Source organism: Caretta caretta, chromosome 14 (genome assembly GCF_965140235.1).
Source record: "Caretta caretta isolate rCarCar2 chromosome 14, rCarCar1.hap1, whole genome shotgun sequence".
Lineage (NCBI taxonomy): Eukaryota > Metazoa > Chordata > Testudines > Cheloniidae > Caretta > Caretta caretta.
The window spans coordinates 1,013,431-1,032,476 of NC_134219.1; the positions used below are offsets into that span (position 1 = coordinate 1,013,431).

Consider the following 19,046-nt stretch of genomic DNA (forward strand, 5'->3'; position numbering starts at 1 on the left):
CACCTGACCCTACAGCTCCAGAAGAGGGCAGGGTATCCTTGTCCTGGAGAGCAGCTCCTCCACCCTCTGCTTCTGTTTGTCCAACCATAATTCGTGGAATTAGTGTCCTACTGCGAGAGAGGCCCCATACACAGGCAGCGTTAGCCATGGTGGGTTGAGGGAGGCAATCTAGGCTCCAATGGCTAAGCACTGTTCTCCTCATGCGCACTATGCCCGTCTCACAGCCACTCCTCCACCCAGATAACCCCTGCCCTCAGGCACCCCAGAACTGATCAGTTTGGTCCCCTAAAATAAAGTGTTCTGTTTCGTGTGTTCCTTCGAGATGCAGAGGGCAGGCGGGGGGAGCACAGCCTCTGCATCTGCCTCTGGAATAAGCCACTTTCCCCTGTTCCAGCTGACTGCTCGGCAGTAATTGCACTTGGTTGAATACAGCGCTTTTCACCACTCCCTGTTCCAGGGAGAAGGTGGAGCACATCTGAGGGGCGGGCTCATTGCCTCTAAGTGCAGAAGAAGAAAGGGCCCAAAGGCTAAAGTGCAGCTCCATTTCCTCTCTTTCGTTTCTCTGTAGAATGAAACTGAGCCATTGCCAGAAAGCCAAGTGCCACGTCCCAGCCCCAGAGAACAATCATTCATCACCTTGCCCTTGAGCATGTTGCTATGTCTACAGGGCTTGGGTGCTTCGTGCAGCTATGAACAAATACAAGAGCCCCACCTTGAAGAGCTCAAAATCTGAGTTAGACACAGTACAAAGGATGGCGGATAAGCAGGGTAGTTACATGAATGGGGGAGGTCAGCTCCAGAACTGCTTATATTTGTTGTAGGGGAGAGACCAGGAGAGGGTGATTGGTGGCCAAAGGTACTGGAAGAAGCCGATTTTTAGAAGGGGCGTGAAGTGACTCGACCCCTTGGAGCAGGGAGGCTGCTCCAGCCCAGGTGGCCGGCTACAACAGGGCTTGGTGAGGAGAACGGAGTTGGCCACGCAGAGAGCAGAGCGAGAACTGAGCACACACACAGGCAGGGCAGCAACCTGCAGAGCTGAGCTGAAGGAGTTTGAGCCCACTGTGGGAGGAGACCAGTTAACTGACAGCTAATACCCTGTGAAGAGCAGGGGCATGACGCGCTCTCGTTGGTTTAGGTGCTGGTCGCAGCACACCTTGGGTGGCTTCTTTGTCAGCCCTAATGGCAGCATATTGCAACGGCCCAGCTAGAGGTGACCAAGGCAGGGTCTCCACAGCTAAGGAGGCATCCAAGAGGGTGCAGACTATCGTCCAGCTGAAGACAGAAAGAGCCTGTCTGGCCCCAGGGGCTCTCTGGGAGTCGAGGGGCAGAGATAAGTCTAGTAGGAGCCCAAGTCTGTGCAACACCCTGACAAATAAATGGCAGCCAGCGCTCTGGTGATAGAACATCTCCATCCTACCTGGAGTGACCCTGAGCCAGCTGCTCTTCATCCAGGCCTAGGCTAGGCTCAGGCACTGGGCCACAGGGTCACCCCAGGAGCCCCACACCAGAGTTGAGCAAGGATATAAGACCAGACCCTGTGGGACTTCCCACGTCAGAGCTCTCTCATTACAACCCTCGTTTGAGGGGAATGACCAAAGGCGCTGTAAGGATAAGGCCTTTGTCTGCAGCCAGATTGTAAGGCCTAAGGCCGCCGTCTGCAGCCAGATTAAAAGAGCAGCCAAGCAGCAGCCATTAGCTGAGAAGCAGGAAGTCACATCCTCACATTCCATGTAAATTACAGTAAAACAATGTAAGAACAGGCTGTTAAGGAGCAGACCTCGTCCTCACGGCCCCCACTATCACCAGATAAAGAAACCGATCTTAAGATGGCTAAAGAAAGCTTCGTTCGATAGCATCTGTATGTCAAGAAATAACTTATCAATAGTTGTGGTTGTGAAATCCTCATTTCTTTATTGTTTTGTCATTATGGTCCCCACTTCCCTATTGTTTATCTGTATGGTCTCTAGTTCTTGAATTGTTTCTGTCTGTTACATCATTAATTTTGCTAGGAGTAAATTAATTAAGGTGGTGGGGTAGGGTTGGTTAGAGAATTTTGTTTCACTATGTTAGGATTGGTTAGCAAAATTTTAGTATAATGCTTGGTTAAGGTACAGCTGAAAAGGACTCAAGTTTCACTATATAAACTGGGGTCCAAAAGGAAGTTCTTTGGGAACCAACTCCAGGACACAGCCCCAAAGATCAGAGTTGCCAAAGATCAGCACCCTGCCAATGACACCGGGCCGAAACCGGAGTCCCCCAGCTGGACCTGATCCTGACTGGCCAGCAGGGAAAAGTTCATCTGTCTTATTGGGAGTGGTGAGCACTGTATGTGTGGCATGTGCAGTCTGTTTTTGGTGATCGTGAACAGAGGTGATGTAGGATATTACTGTGTAAGGCTCTTTCACTGGTAAAAGGTCCTGCAAACCTGCAGAAGTAGGATACACCCAGAGCCCTACGGATTGGGAAAGGGTGTGGGTACTTAAATTGACCAGGTTAGTTACACCCTGAGCCCTACGAATTGGGTACGGGTGGCCCTGAGCCCTACGGATTGGGTACGGGTAGGTGCTTTTTGCCTGCAGCCCTACGAATTGGGAAAAGGTGGGGTGCCCTAATGTGTACAGGTAACAGCACCTTAAAAGGACCTGACCCACCCCTACCAAGCCTCACAAGTGAATTATCAGTGCCTCATAATCAACACCGCTGAGGCTGCAGATACAGTAGCTCCAACAGCACCATCGTGGAGCACTGACCTCCGTGCGTAGCTGTCAGATCATCCACCACCGCCACCAGGTGCATCTCCAGGTCTGAGGCCAGCTTGCAAGGGATCCAGGATGAATCAGAGGGGGGTGCAGCCAATTTCCCAGCTCCAGAGATCACATCACATTCCTGTTTACATTGGTGCAATCACAGATGTTGGAACTGATCCATACAGCCCTGCACAGCAGAGCCAAGCTTGCCACCTTTCAGCACACCCGTGTATCAGGCAGGACAAGGGGTGAGGGTTTCTAGGGCACAGAGGACAATGTGACAGCTGCAGTAAAAAAGGGAAATTTCATAAAATCTTGCTCTGAAGTGAAATATACTTTTCTTCACTTGAACTAATTTCAATCCAAAGGGAGGCTTGGCCTTGTGATGGGAGGCATGAGCCATCTGACCCTGGAGAGGGCCAGGCAGTGTGCCTGTTTTCTTCCAGAGCCAGGGAGCACCTGGTGCAAGGAGCTTACCAGAGTGGGGGCTGCAGAGAGACTGGAGCAGCTGCTCTTTGGAGACATTAGTTTTTCAAAGGGGGAGGGATTGAGCCTTCAGAAGCTTTTACAGGCAGCCTGTGTAACAATGCCGCCAGGCATGTGGGCAGGGGGGACCCGCCAGCTTCCCCACACTGTCTGTGCCGCAGCCATCTAGTTCCTTGGCTTTCTGATATTGCAGCAACATGCCTCACGCTCACTTCCTAATCAGGACCAGATTAACCTTTTGTGGGCCCTTCTGGGGAACAAGGGTAAAAGACAGGAGATTGACACAGGAGTTGTCTTTAACAGCACACAGATGGTTAGGTTGCAGAGGGAGGTGGCTGCAGCTAGGGTCCCAGCAACGGCAGCCCTACGGCAAAAAGATAATGTAGTTTTATTTTGTAGTTTTTCTTTTATAATTTGTTACGTACACTCGTGTGTAAAACCAGCTAACAAAAGCCAAAGCAGCCAAAACACCAGCCATGTCCTGCTGCCCCTAAAAGGGAACCTTCCCACTAGCTCACCCTGCATGTTTCTCATAGGAACTGCCCGGGTTTGAATTACATTTTTGTATGAAAATTGGGGCAGATTTAAAACAATTAAAAAATAAAACAAATGAAAAACTTGAATACATTTTATCTACAGAGGCATTATTCACTTGTCCTTCCCTCCAAGCAGAGTGACACAGAAACTAGGATCAGGGCCAGCTGTGCCCCTGTAAGGCTGGGCCAACCCTCCAAATCAGATCAGACCCACATCCCTGCCCAGAATGACCCCCCTAGACCAAACTAGACCAGATCCATATCCCTCCTCAGACCAAAACCCCCAAGCTGGACCAGGTCCCCTTCCAGCCTGAACCAGATCAGACCTCTATGAACTGCTTTCAACCCAAACCTCCCCACTGCCTACCAGAACAGGGCTCCTCCCAAATCTCTATTCCTGAACCAGACCCCCCCCACCCCCAAATCTCCAGCCAGACTGCTCTGAACTGAACCAGGCCAGGCATCACCTGGCTACAGCTTGGCCACGTGCAGCTCCCCACCAGGCCTAGAGCACAGCTGGGCCAGGGTTTCTCAAGGGGGCTCGAGGCTCAAATCCTCCCCAAGGGTGCTGGTGGGGGAATGGAGCTCCGGCTGCTCTGCGGGGCTTGGGCCAAGGGGGGTCCCTGATTTAACGAGCACTCTCTGTTCTGGGTGCTCGTCCACTGGGCGCCACTGCCCTGGGCGCACAGCTGTTTGTGCAGCACCCAGAAACCCCTGATTGAGGCCTGTGCATGAGCCGCTGGGAGAGGCGAGGCCAGACACCCAGCACTGCCCTCCCTCCCCGCACACTACCTTTAGCTCAGGGACAGACAGCTGCTGCCCTCACCACACACCCGACCCGGGATTATGGGCCCCTTCCTAAGCTTGGGCCCAGTGCCAGGGCGCCCCTGAAAACGCAGTACTGCTCCTAATGACTGTGCCACCAGGCGTTTGGTGACAGTACACATAGATTGAGAAGCTGTATCCCTAGGCATACAGCCGTCACTGTCCAAGCCATGTCAAGTTCTAGCACGGTCTCTGGGGGAATAGGGGTATGTTGAATCCAGAGCAGAGCTGGGCAAGAGATCTTGCCACAACACATGTCCGGTCAGGTAATTAAGATGTTCTAAAAAAAGTGAACAGTACAGAGAGTTTAAGCGTAGAAGTTTCTGGTTATCAGGGAATAACGTATATAGTATCAAGAGGTACAAAGTTCGGTTTAAGATCGGCTGGCGTAAGGCATACATAATCTGCAATATCCCCTCTTGGGGGTAAAGGGTTAGCAGGTCGAAGCACAGACACTGAGATATGGGGGTAAGTTGTCCATATAATGGCTATATTCAGGTGTGGAGTGTAACGAGTGGATACGATGATGAGGATGATTGACCCTCACTTGGTGAGATCTAACGTTCAGTGAGTTTATGGTGCCAGTTCATATGGTCCAACGGAAAAGGTCTCTCATCCCTTTCTCATAGTCGATGCACGATGTCGTACCGGCTCACACCTCCTGGTACTGTCGTAATACCATGTGCTCCTCTGCCACCTTCCAGCTGAGGATCTGAAAGCACTTTGCAACCCTCCACTTCACGCACTGCAGCAGTCTGCATTATGAGCCCCATTTTGCAGAAGGGAAAACTGAGGCACTGAGAAGTGACTTTCCCAAGGCCACACAGAACAGCAGTGGCAGAAGCGGGAACAGATTCTGCTTCAATCACAGAACAATGTTTACTCCCTTCCCTAATGTGACACCAGCCTGGGCCACCCTAGCACAGGGCACAGCCTTGTATCAGCATCCTTCCCAAAGACTTCTTGTGCTTTCACCCCGGGCTGGCTTCCAGGAAATTCCAGTACCTGCAAAGGCCTAAAACACAACAGTTGGCCTCTCACCCTCAGCAGTAAAGTAGGTATTAAATGAACACAACACAAAAGAATCAAAAACCCTCTCCAATCTCAGCGTCAGTGGAATGGCCTGAAGCAGCTGTTGCAGTTACTGGCCTGTAGCCAGAGGGAAGGCAGAACTGCGGCCCTCACTGCGGCACCACGTCGTTCCGGCATTAGCCGGTGCTGGGCAGACCTTTCGCGGGAGCTGCGGTAGGGGAAGCTGTGCTGGCTCACAGAACGTGTGAGAAGTCGATGTAATCACCAGCACTGAAGATGTATTTCATCAGTCCAGCCAGCCTCACACCCCTCAGGTTGATGTGGAGTACAGCCCTCAGAGGCTTCCTGCCTTTGGCAGGGTAAGTGATACCTCGAGGAGAGCAAGACAACCTGGGAAATTATCCTGAAGCTACCAGAGCGTTCTTATTCCAGGAGAGCTTGGTGCCGATGAACAGGGACAACCTGTGGCATTAGTTAATCAAGCTCTCGCAGCGTCTTTACTCACGGCACCTGCTGCATCATCCCCCCATTTCAGAGCTGGGTCCACCTGCCGCAGGAAGCCTAATGGCCAGAGATCCCACATACAGCGAACGTGCCACCTGGTAGCTGGGGAGGGACGTGGGTTTGCCAGCGCCTGAGTGGCAGTCCTGTACCTACAGAGCGTGCACGCAAGTCGGGGGAGAGCTGCAGTGAATATTACTAGTGAGCGGAACCAGGGGCCCAACACACGTACTGATGGAAACCAGGGGAACCTCTATTACCTGAGGGACTTCCACCTCTGAAACAAGGACTTGTCCCAATTCGTACTAAACACACAGGACAGTCACCTGCTTATGCAACCCCAGTTACTTTCATTGACTTCATGTCCCCATGTCAGCTGGGAAAACAAGCTTCAGTAAATGTGGAAATCCAGTGAAAAAAGCATGTGATATAAATAAGCCGCTCCAAGTATTAAGCCAGGCAAACCATCATGAAACCCTGTCCATTTCTCCCCCCCCAGATAGGGATGGAACCCAACAGCCCGGAGGCAGGAAAAGATGCTCAGTGGGAAAAAAACCCTACAAAGTCCTCTCTCAGCTGCTGGAAGAGGCAGCCCTGCACTGCTGGCCAGGGGTAATAAAGGCCTACCAAAAAGTCTGGCCACCACTGACCGAGTGATGAGAACAGAAGCCAAATGGCCGAAGAGATTTCAGAGTTCTCTCTGTGACTCGAGAATATGCTTCTAGCGGTTTGTGTGGCAAGTCCTGCCAGGTATTAGGGTTAGGGAAATACAGCTACTCAGCCACCCCATGCAGGGATAAGTGAAACAGACACACCATACCATTTGCTCAAGTCCAGCCCCAGGCATCTTCCTGCAGGTTCTTCAGTGACTGATTCTTCTCAGGACTCTGGTTCCCAGCCATCGACTCCACTTCTCAAAGCAAAATTGAGAGTTACAGCGACAGAGCAGATCTCAGCAGAAGAGTTTCCCTAGCTAAACAAGCTACTTTTGTCCCATTTGCCTGCACTGCACTTCTCACCAGAACTGGGGCATGTCGCACCCTTAGCGCCTGTGCCAGAGGCAAGTGCCGAGGTCCCTCCCACCTTCATTTATAAGTTTCTCTTAAGAGCCCACTTCCGCTGTGCTACCTATAGCAGATCTTGTTTATCGTACAGAGAATTCTTTTTGTTGCCCTCCCCCCTTCCGTAACCTGCCTGTTAGTCCTTAAACTGCAGACTCGGGACGGAAAAGTCCCTTCTCGTATGGCTTGAAGGCACCTCACACTTTAAGGGTGCTAATGGAAACAAATACAGAGAATGATGTTAGTTTATGTGTTTGCGACATGGGCATCACAGAGAACACAGGGAACACCTGGAGAAGTGGGGATTTTTATCTCTACCTTCTAGGACCATCTTTGGAACCTTCATCCTCTGCTGGTTCAGAATATTTACCACTTGCCAAGAGGGAGCAGCATCTCAGAATGCAAGTCGAGAGCTTTCAGCTCAAGTGACCTGTACTAACTGTGGCATTTACAGACCCCTTCTTCCCCATCCCCTCAAAGAGAAAGTGAGTAGGGAGATGATCTCTCCCAGCTTAGGCCCAGGGGTAGATCTGGCAGGCAATCAGGCAAAGGGGTTCACCATAATAATCAGAACAAAAGGTTTATAGCAATACAGAGGTCCCTCAGGGTGTCAATAAAAGTCCAGATCATGTTAGGGTGTCTGTTGGTACAGGGTGGTATTCCTATCCCCATCACAATAATGTGTATGGCTCTAGATTCCATGAGTATATAATACTCCACATATTTCTTCGTTTGCAGTACACAAACATCACTCACACACTGAGCTTGGCCACTTTCCACTGTAGCATGCTCGTAAATCTCGAATGGAAATGATGCTCAGAAAAGGAAGTTTTCTAAGGCAATGATGGCTCAAGACTCTGAAACAAGGGGACTGGAGGGAGACAGACAAGAAACGGAGGCTCAGGGCTGATGATGGAAAAGCAAAGTCCTGCAAACCACAGCTAGCCAAACAATGGCGGGCCCAGGAAAACCAGGAACATTGTTTGCTGTAATAGGACATAAGTTTGCCATGATCAGGAGACCCAAGAAATTCTCCCTGAAAACATGGTTCCCTCAGGGAATCTCCAGGTTCTCTGCAATCTCCGCTGCTGGGCCGTATATCTCAGGTGGGCTCCACACCTCTCCCCAGGAATGGTCTACAAGACTAGAAATATCACAGACTTCTAAGGAAATCCAGGTGCTTCCCAATCGCCTCCTCTTTACTCTCGAAGTCTCTGGCGCTCTGCCTGATCTGCTGGATCTCTGGGTCCTTCACCCACTCCTCTTCACTCTGCAAGAAGAACAAGAATGGCTGTTAGAGAGCTGAAAGGAGCGGATTTCAATATCTCTCCTCTTAGGGATTCCTGCGCTGGGGGGCATCCCCTCCCCGTCCTCCAGAATCCCCTGTAGAAGTGTTCTTAGCCCTTTTCAATTACAAACATTAACTAAGTAATGGTCACAACCCCTGGGGAAGCAGGTGAGTCGGGCCTGCTGTCCCCAGTCAACAGGTAAGCACCTGAAGCAGAAAGGCTGGGGGACTCGTGCCAGGCCAGAGAAAAAGCCAGCGTGAGACATTTCTGGCTCCCACTCCTGTGCTCCAACTGCATCTCTCCCTCAAAGGCACCTGGAGCTGCCAGCATCTCCCAGAGACAGCTGTGCTGATGACTTACCTCAGGCTCCAGGTCCTTTGCACATGGATAGACGTCCTGTCCGAAGAGCTGTAGCCCTTCTATTAAAAAACTCCTGTAAGGTCTTGCCAACTCTGTGCAACAACTCCTCTTCGTATGCATAAATGCTGCCGTTGTCTGCAACAAGGATAACCAGCTGCTGCCCAGTGGCCAGACATGGCACGTCAGCCATGATGCCAAGAACCTCCATCTTCACAGGCTTCGGCAGGTAAAGCATTTCCCAGTCTTCCAGCATGTCTGACTGCTCTGCATAGAACGTCCCGTCCAGGCCACAAATTTGCAGCTGAAAGTCTTGCTGCTCCTCAAATAAAATGGTTTTTCCCTTGTTTTCTTTCACAAACCTAGAGACCAGGTCCAGGCATTGAGCTATAAGAGAATAAAAAATTAGCACCCAGAAGTGCCCATCCCACCCCACCACTCCCCACTCAGCCTTATCTTCATACTTTGGATCCCTTGAATGCAACATGGAATTTGTAATCTGCTACAAATTTGTTGTATTGGCTTGTGTGTATTTCCGAAAACGCGAGGCGAAAGCACTAAGTCTGAGTGGGTGGTAAAAGCAGGTCAAGGGAATAAGGATGAGGGAGAACTCTGGCAGTAGATCCATAATTATTCATTTCCAGACATCCTTACATTTGGGCTTCCTAAAGAAAATGTAATCTTGTTCTGGGGGAGCTAGACTCCAGGGGAATACCTCCCTCTGTCATTCCTTTTCAAACACGTCTTTTTGTTGCAGTTTACTAGTGTTTTGAATGAGCAGCAAAGTTACAATCGGGCGGGCAGATAAGACCCAGAGAAGGGGAGCCTTGCTGAGACATATGGAGCTCACCGAACGCGGGGCTCTTGTCCAGCAGACTTTTGCAAGTCCACAGAAAATGTGTGCGTGTGTGTGTTCTTATGCCTGGGCGGATATGGGGTAGCAGATGGTAGAGGGGAAAGGGAGATGAACAGTCTTTCCCAGCCTCCCTCAATGCCCTTGTAGCTCTCCCCCAGTACCCTGCTCCTCACCCGTGTCATTCTCCAGGTACACCTGCCCACTCCCCTTCTCCTCCAGCCTCCCCTAACTACCCCCACCCTTCCAATGCAGGGCAGCACAGCTCCATGCCCCCCAGCCACCTGCCCCCATGCATGTCCTTCCCCAGTCACAGCCTCCTCTAGGAGTGGATAAAAATCAGGGATTTTCTTTAAAAAATTCATCAGCTAAATCAGATTTTTTAATTTAAATTAAATACAGGTTATTTTAATTGATAACCTATATTAAGGCCTACAATTATGATCATTATTAAAATAATTTAAATTAAATACAAAATATAACATGTTTGCTGACAAGTTTTAAAGAAAGTCAACCCACTAAGCTGGTGGAAGCCACTGGCTAAGCACCTGGAACCTGAGTTTGCTGAAGGGCTAAACCAGCTTTTAACAGCAATAGCCTCTTCTGCAGGTATAGGGAGAATATTTTCTTCATTTCAGTTTATTCATCTAATTCACTTCACTGACTAGCTTTTTCATAGTAAAGAAACCATTTGGGAGTTGAAAAAGCAGGAAGGTTTTTTCTCCTCTTCCAGACGATGAATAAAAACTAGGTTTTAGAGATGAGATCTACTAGTTCTAAAATCTTGAAGGGCATGGTGACCAGAAACAATCAGTTCAATTCACTAGTTACAGATGATATTTCCTTTATTTAATATACCAGTTAGTTTTAAATACAAATGCATAAATGCAAAGTATGTTTTGATAAACTTTCTTCTAGTGTATCCAGCACATTCATGATAATTTTGTTTAATAAAACACTTTAAAATGCTGTTTTTGAGCAAAATTGAATTTGAATTTTCATCCAAATAGAGTTTGAAAGAGATCATAAGTAAAAACTTAATAATCAACTAGTAAATATGAAACGCAGTTACCATTTTATAACATAATAAAAAATACAAAAATTAAGAATCTGAAAAAATGTAAATTAAACAATATAGTTGCTTAAATAAACGTGTATGGATAGGACATAACCTCTGGGTTACCAAAAAGAAAAACGGAGTGGAAAGGTTATACTTAGGTGCAAAGTAACAAGTTTTAATGGTTACCAACCAAGAAGAATGAATTTTTCTTTAGAAAAATAAAGAAGTTCAAATGCAAAACAGTTAAAGTTGATGATTTAAATCAAGGTTTTCTGCCTGCCAACTAAAATTGGTGATTTAAGTGTGTCAACCCTGGCCCCCTCCCAGATTCCTGGCCCTGCACATTCACCCTCTCACCTCCACAACCATGTGTGGATCAGCGTTATTTGTATCTATAAGCATATGAAAATAAATGTATACCTAGAAATGTTTGAAAGTAATTGCACAATTTGCCCTGTATGTACACATGAAAACAACGGTGTGTGTGGTTGCACAACGCCAGCCAACATTTGAAAGCGGTAACTGATTTGGAGAGGAAAATAAAGGCCCATTGGAAGCCTTCCAGATGGAAAAGAGTGAAAAAATATTTTGCTTAGGAGGGAAAAAATGAAACAGAACCAAAAGGGACATTGCCTGGGAGGTGCTACCACACAGGGTAACATTTTCAAAGTCACCTGAGTGACCTGGAGAAGCTACATCCCGTTTTCAAGTCACTGCGCTACTGGCCCTGGGTAAAACTTTCTGAAAGCACCGACATGGGACAAGCCCAGCCCCCAGCTCCTACAAACCCTGCACACAGTCAGCTAGGAAGTCGGAAAAGATACTCACGATTGCCCTGCAACCTCTTGAGTTTCTCTTTAGCACTCGACTCACCGAGGGTGTGCTCAGATTTCATTTTCCTTAACAAAAGAAGGATCTGTATAAATATTCTGAATCCAGAAACATTAAAGCTCAAATGATTAATTTCACTCACAGCAGGGCAAGACCGGGCGGGATGGAGAGTCAGGTCACCATCTTGCTCCAGTGACATTTTGAGAGACCTCTGTGAATGGGAGAGAGCTCAGGGATATATTTGAAGGTGGGAGTTCAAACTGGTCTTTGGAACCCAGAACCTGTTTTGATCCACCCACCCCAGCAAAGACTCCCGTCAGCTCCAACGGGCATTGGCTCAGGCCAGAAGAACAGGGCTCAAGGCGTTCTGAACACAACGGAGCAAGGCACGAAGTCCTCAGGGCTTTCTGCCTCGCTATGAGGGATGAATGCCCAGAGTTCAATGAGAAAGCCCTAAATCTACTCCTAACTCTGCAAGTCATGTCAACTTTCTGCCTAAGCTTCTCCATTTGCAAAACAGGCAGAACACTACTTGTCTGGGTACCGAGCTCATACAGGTGCTGTGCAAAGCAACGGTGACAGCACAAAGAAACCTCCCTCGCATGCCAGCGCCCGGCACGGATACTGCTTGTTCGTGGAACAGTCCGGAGCTGCCAATTCGCAGCAGAAGCTGCCCTGTGGTACTATCAAGTGACCATGGTGACCCATTTCTTCCCCTCTCCTGCCTGTTGTGGCCCCAGCATGCCCTTCCCTAGCCGGGGAAGTGACTGAGGTCTGGAAGTTAGGTTCTTAGGGCTTGCTGCAATTGGCTCTTTAGGAAACCTTATTTAGCACAAAAAGTGCAGGGGAAAATTTTGAAAAATGCTTAAAAATGCTTAGGAGCCTAAGTCCCATTTTCAAAAATGATGTGGGCACTTCAGAGCCTCTCTCTGGGATTTAGTCTCCTAAGTCACTTAGGTGCTTTTGAAAAGGTTATCCTGTATGTGTAGAATTGTCTAAAGAGAGATCTAGCCCCCTACCCTGGCAACATTTGGTTTCCTTTTATACAGGAACTTCCGCTGTGCTGCCTACAGGGAATCTAGCTGACTTGTAGGGTGTGTTTTTTTTCTCTTTTAAGTCTTTATTTGTTTTTCCCCTCCCCCCAACTTGCCAGCCCCCCCCGCCAGGTCACCTACCCCATTCCCCCGCCCCGCCAAGCCCCGCTGCCAGCCCCCCCCGCCAGGTCACCTGCCCCCGCCCCGCTCCCACTGCCAGCCCCCCCCCGGCCAGGTCACCTGCCCCCTGCCCCCTGCCCCCGCCCCGCCCCGCTGCCAGCCCCCCCCACCAGATCACCTGCCCCCTGCCCCACCCCGCTCCCATTGCCAGCCCCCCCCGCCAGGTCACCTGCCCCCGCCCCGCCCCGCTCCCACTGCCAGCCCCCCCCCGCCAGGTCACCTGCCCCCTGCCCCCGCCCCGCCCCGCTGCCAGCCCCCCCCGCCAGGTCACCTGCCCTCTGCCCCGCCCTGCTCCCACTGCCAGACCCCCCCCCGCCAGGTCACCTGCCCCCGCCCCGCTCCCACTGCCAGCCCCCCCGCCAGGTCACCTGCCCCCGCCCCGCCCAGCTCCCACTGCCAGCTCCCCCCACCAGATCACCTGCCCCCTGCCCCCGCCCTGCCCCGCTCCCACTGCCAGCCCCCCCCGCTAGGTCACCTGCCCCCTGCCCTCGCCCCGCCCCACTCCCACTGCCAGCCCCCCCACCAGGTCACCTGCCCCCTGCCCCCGCCCTGCCCTGCTCCCACTGCCAGCCCCCCCACCAGGTCACCTGCCCCCTGACCCCGCCGTGCTCCCACTGCCAGCCCCCCCCGCTAGGTCACCTGCCCCCTGCCCTCGCCCCGCCCCACTCCCACTGCCAGCCCCCCCACCAGGTCACCTGCTCCCCGCCCCGCCCTGCTCCCACTGCCAGCCCCCCCTGCCAGGTCACCTGCCCCCTCCCCCCCGCTCCCACTGCCAGCCCCTACCGCCAGGTCACCTGCCCCCCCTGCCAGGTCAGCTGCCCCCTGCCCCTGCCCCTGCCCCTTCCCTCCAGGGGAATCTGCCCCCTACCCCCACCTCGCCCTGCCCCGCCCGAGGTGTCTGCCCCCCGCCCCTTCCCTCCTGGGGAGTCTACCCCCTTCCCCCGCCCCGCCCCGCCCCTGCCCCTTCCCTCCAGGGGAGTCTGCCCCCTTCCCCTGCCCCGCCCGAGGTGTCTGCCCCCTGCCCCTTCCCTCCAGGGGATTCTACCCCCTTCCCTCGCCCCTTCCCTCCAGGGGTGTCTGCTCCCTTCCCCCACCTCGCCCTGCCCCGCCCCGCCCGAGGTGTCTACCCCCTGCCCCTTCCCTCCAGGGGAGTCTACCCCCTTCCCCCACCTCGCCCTGCCCCGCCCCCCCCCCGAGGTGTCTGCCCCCGCCCCTTCCCTCCTGGGGAGTCTACCCCCTTCCCCCGCCCCGCCCCTGCCCCTTCCCTCCAGGGGAGTCTGCCCCCTTCCCCCGCCCCTTCCCTCCAGGGGTGTCTGCCCCCTTCCTCTGCTCCGCCCTGCCCGAGGTGTCTGCCCCCCCGCCCCTTCCCTCCAGGGGAGTCTGCCCCCTTCCCCTGCTCCGCCCTGCCCAAGGTGTCTGTCCCCCACCCCTTCCCTCCAGGGGAGTCTGCCCCCTTCCCCCACCTTGCCCTGCCCCGCCCCCCCCCAAGGTGTCTCCCCTGCTCCTTCCCTCCGGGGGAGTCTACCCCCTTCCCCTGACCTGCCCCTTCCCTCCGGGGGAGTCTACCCCCTTCCCCTGCCCTGCCCCTGCCCCTGCCCCTGCCCCTTCCCTCCAGGGGAGTCTGCCCCCTTCCCCTGCCCCGCCCGAGGTGTCTGCCCCCTGCCCCTTACCTCCAGGGGTTAGTCTGCCCCCTTCCCCCCTCCGCCCTGCCCTGCCCTGCGTGTCTGCCCCCTGCCCCTTCCCTCCAGGGGAGTCTGCCCCTTTCCCCCACTCAGTACCCAGGGAGGAACCTGTCCCGCTCCCCGCGGCATGACACAGAGCCTGGGCATGTGGGTTGGTGACCCAGCCCTGGCTGACTTGCTGGAGCAGGCGCTAGTCAATTTGTGTGCTTTCTGGCAGCAGCTTGCTCGGCCCCTGGGCTGCCCCACAGCCCTGGCCATTGCTGGATTTGGGCCACAGCTGTTCTGGGAACTCTGGGTGTTGCACAGAAGGTGAATCCATTTAACTTCTCCCAGCTACTGAGGGGTCCTGCCGGGGTCTGTCCCTCCCATACCCTGAGTCAGGAGAGCCTTGGCATAAACTAAGAACAAAAGACCGGCCATACCAGGTGAGGCCAATGTTCCGCTAGCCCAATATTCCGACTTCCACCGCTGGCCAGGGCCGGTGCTTCGGCGGGCGTGAACAGAACAGAATTATCAAGTGAGCCATCCCCTGTCGTCCAGTCCCAGCTTCTGATGGCGGGTCTGGGATAGCCACAGCATGGGGTTCTGTCCCTGACCATCTTTGCTAATTGCCATGGATGGATCTATCCTCCAGGAGCTTGTGTAATTTTTTTTGAAGCCAGTTACAGTTTTGGCCTTCACCGCATCCTGTGGCAGAGAGTTTTGCAGGTTGACTGTATTTTGTGAAGCAGTGCTTCCTTTGCTGGGTTTAAACCTGCAGCGCAGTCTATGAATTTCACTGGGTGACCCCTGGTTTGTGTGTTTTGTGAAGGGGTAAATTCCTCATCCTTATTCATGTTCTCCACACCAGTGAGTTAGTTCTCCACACTAACAGGACTCTGCATGTTTACTCAGCTGATTCAGAAGGTCCCTTGCTCCTGTCCTCCCAAGACAGCGTGCAGTGTCAGTGACATGGCGGCCGTTTTTGTGAAGAAGTTTGCAAAACAGGAATGCTTGCAGTTGTGTTGATAAGCATAGCCCATACCCTGTGCACACGGCCCCACAGCTTACACACTGACCTGACACAACTTTTGAGAAGACAAGACACCACCTGGCTGTGGGGAAAGAGCTGGGCTGGAGCCAAGTCACACAGGGGTTACTCACATGCCTCTCTGCCATTTCAAAAGGATGGGGGCAGGGGCAAGTACAGTAAACAGCGACAGACAAAGCCAGGAAATTCCCATGGGTGCGTAAAACTCCTCCCAGCTGCCTGCGCATGGCCCTGACTCACCCCCTTCTTCTTGGGTAACATCCTGGCCCTCTTCCATGAGTGAGGCTTGATGTCTGTGTGGGCTGTGGATAGGGCCCACCAGGCAATACAATCGCTGAGGGAGGAGGACATCATGCAGCGGGTGCAAGCTGAGTTATAAATGTGCTTAGTGTTCAGACTTTATTAAATGCTCGTAACTTACTGCCTGCATTAATCTCACTTAGCTCCTCTTATAAGTGACTAGTTAAGGGTTTGCTCTGTAACTGTAAATCACCAGGCAGAAGAGAAGCATTAACAAACATGAAATACCAATTGCCCCAAGAGGTGTTCTCTCCTCCCCAAGGAAAGAAGATCCAACACCACCAGATGAACCATTGTGGGACATCAGAGGACAAAATACTTTGTTGGTTGCTCCCCCCACCACACACAACGAAGAGGCGATGTGCAACTGAATTCCTCCCAACCGCTGAACTTGTAACTCCAAGCAGAAGGAGGGAAGGGATAAAAAGCCCTAACAAGGAGAAGCTGTATCTTTATATTGCTTGGACTTTGAGGGGCAAGGATTAGTAAGCATAAGCAAACGATCTGCAGTGCTTGGCCTGGGTTAGCCTTGAAGAACATACAGAACTTAAACAACCAGGAGTCCGGTGGCACCTTGAAGACTAACAGCTTTATTTGAGCATAAGCGTTTTTTTTTTTTTTCCCCAGATAAATGGGTTAGTCTTTAAGGTGCCACCGGATTCCTGGTTGTTTTTGTGGATACAGACTAACACGGCTGCCCCCGATACTTGTCATACAGAACTTACTTATTATAGAAGCTTCTATTACCTCTTGAAACTTAAGACTGTAACTCATTTTTCCTGCTTTAACCTGGTAAATATCTATTTCCTTTTCCTAGTTAGTAAATCTGTAGATAGTTTATTACAGGATTGGCTACAAGTATTGTCTTTGGTGTAAGATTTAAAGTGCAATTGATCTGGGATAAGTGACTGGTCCTTTGGGGCTGGGAGTAACCTGACTATGGTGATTTTGGGTGTAAGGGACCATCTATCATAGAATCATAGAATATCAGGGTTGGAAGGGACCCCAGAAGGTCATCTAGTCCAACCCCCTGCTCGAAGCAGGACCAATTCCCAGTTAAATCATCCCAGCCAGGGCTTTGTCAAGCCTGACCTTAAAAACCTCTAAGGAAGGAGATTCTACCACCTCCCTAGGTAACGCATTCCAGTGTTTCACCACCCTCTTAGTGAAAAAGTTTTTCCTAATATCCAATCTAAACCTCCCCCACTGCAACTTGAGACCATTACTCCTCGTTCTGTCATCTGATACCATTGAGAACAGTCTAGAGCCATCCTCTTTGGAACCCCCTTTCAGGTAGTTGAAAGCAGCTATCAAATCCCCCCTCATTCTTCTCTTCTACAGACTAAACAATCCCAGCTCCCTCAGCCTCTCCTCATAAGTCATGTGTTCTAGACCCCTAATCATTTTTGTTGCCTTTCGCTGGACTCTCTCCAATTTATCCACATCCTTCTTGTAGTGTGGGGCCCAAAACTGGACACAGTACTCCAGATGAGGCCTCACCAATGTCGAATAGAGGGGAACGATCACGTCCCTCGATCTGCTCGCTATGCCCCTACTTATACATCCCAAAATGCCATTGGCCTTCTTGGCAACAAGGGCACACTGCTGACTCATATCCAGCTTCTCATCCACTGTCACCCCTAGGTCCTTTTCCGCAGAACTGCTGCCTAGCCCTTCGGCCCCTAGTCTGTAGCGGTGCATTGGATTCTTCCATCCTAAGTGCAGGACCCTGCACTTATCCTTATTGAACCTCATCAGATTTCTTTTGGCCCAATCCTCCAATTTGTCTAGGTCCTTCTGTATCCTATCCCTCCCCTCCAGCGTATCTACCACTCCTCCCAGTTTAGTATCATCCGCAAATTTGCTGAGAGTGCAATCTACACCATCCTCCAGATCATTTATGAAGATATTGAACAAAACCGGCCCCAGGACCGACCCCTGGGGCACTCCACTTGACACCGGCTGCCAACTAGACATGGAGCCATTGATCACTACCCGTTGAGCCCGACAATCTAGCCAGCTTTCTACCCACCTTATAGTGCATTCATCCAGCCCATACTTCCTTAACTTGCTGACAAGAATACTGTGGGAATCTATCACTAAGGCAAGCTTGCCTAGGTGACAAGATAGTCCCCTTGGGCACTCCAGTCTGTCATGGAGTCCCTGGGCGATGCTCTGGAACTGCTCCCCATGAAGCCAGGCAGGACTCTGGGGCAGTCTCCTTTCGGTGAGCAGACTGTCTGTAGGACACAAAGCTCACACAGCTTCCCCCTTCCTAGGTCTGACCTTGGAGCATTCAGCATCCTTTGCCCCTCCGTGCGCTTCCCACAGCGAGTCCACCCAGGCGGGGTCCTGGGGAAGCCAGAGGGTCCTGCCCCCCAACTCTACCGTCAGACATGACTCTCAGCCAGCCAGTAAAACAGAAGGTTTTTTAGATGACAGGAACATGGTCTAACACAGAGCTTGTAGGTGCAGAGAACTGGACCCCTCAGCCGGGTCCATTTTGGGGGGCGGTGAGCCAGACAACACGTCTGCACTTCACTCCTCATCTCCAGCCAGCCCCAAACTGACTCACCCTCCACCCCCTCCTCCTCTGGGCTTTGTCCCTTTCCCGGGCCAGGAGATCACCGGATTCCTTTGTTCTCCAACCCTTTAGCTCTCACCTTGCGGGGGGGGGGGGGGGGGGAAGGGCCAGGCCATCAGTTGCCAGGAAACAGGGTGTCGGCCATTCTCTGTGTCCCTGCACACCCCTGCCCTCTAGGGCTCTGCAACGATCATACACCCTTACACCCCCTAGATACTTCAGAACTGCCTAGGGGAAACTGAGGCACCCCCACACTATTCAGAGGAAACATTAATAACAGTTCCACTTCGTCACATCGTCTATCTGTGATTCCATGTTAAGGCTGTTTCAGTGCCTGAGGAGTTCACACTTGACACCTGGCTGGTGAAATCTAAAACTCCCAGGCAATGTGGGGTTAAGCCCTGGTTCCTAACAGTCTGCCCTGAAGCTGGCATTCATGCTCTTGCCAGTCCCCAGGAAACAAAAGCTCCGTGCTTGACTGGTCAGTCCTAGCATTCAGTAATAGCTGTGGAGTTTGCTGAGTCCATTCTTTTCTGCCTTGCCTGCCTCTCCAAGGAGCCATGCTCATCCAGTGAGAAACAAAGGCCGGAGGTAGTTAGCAATTGCCAGATGCCCATGAGTGGTGCCATGGGTGGCCACCAAGCTGTTGGGATGGGCT

The 19,046-nt window shown here is 51.9% G+C and overlaps 1 pseudogene; it reads right to left on the minus strand.

Annotated features, from left to right (window-relative positions):
- Positions 1-4,863: 4,863 nt before the first annotated feature.
- Positions 4,864-12,686, minus strand: LOC125621658 (uncharacterized; annotated as a pseudogene).
- Between the last annotated feature and the right edge of the window lie 6,360 nt (positions 12,687-19,046).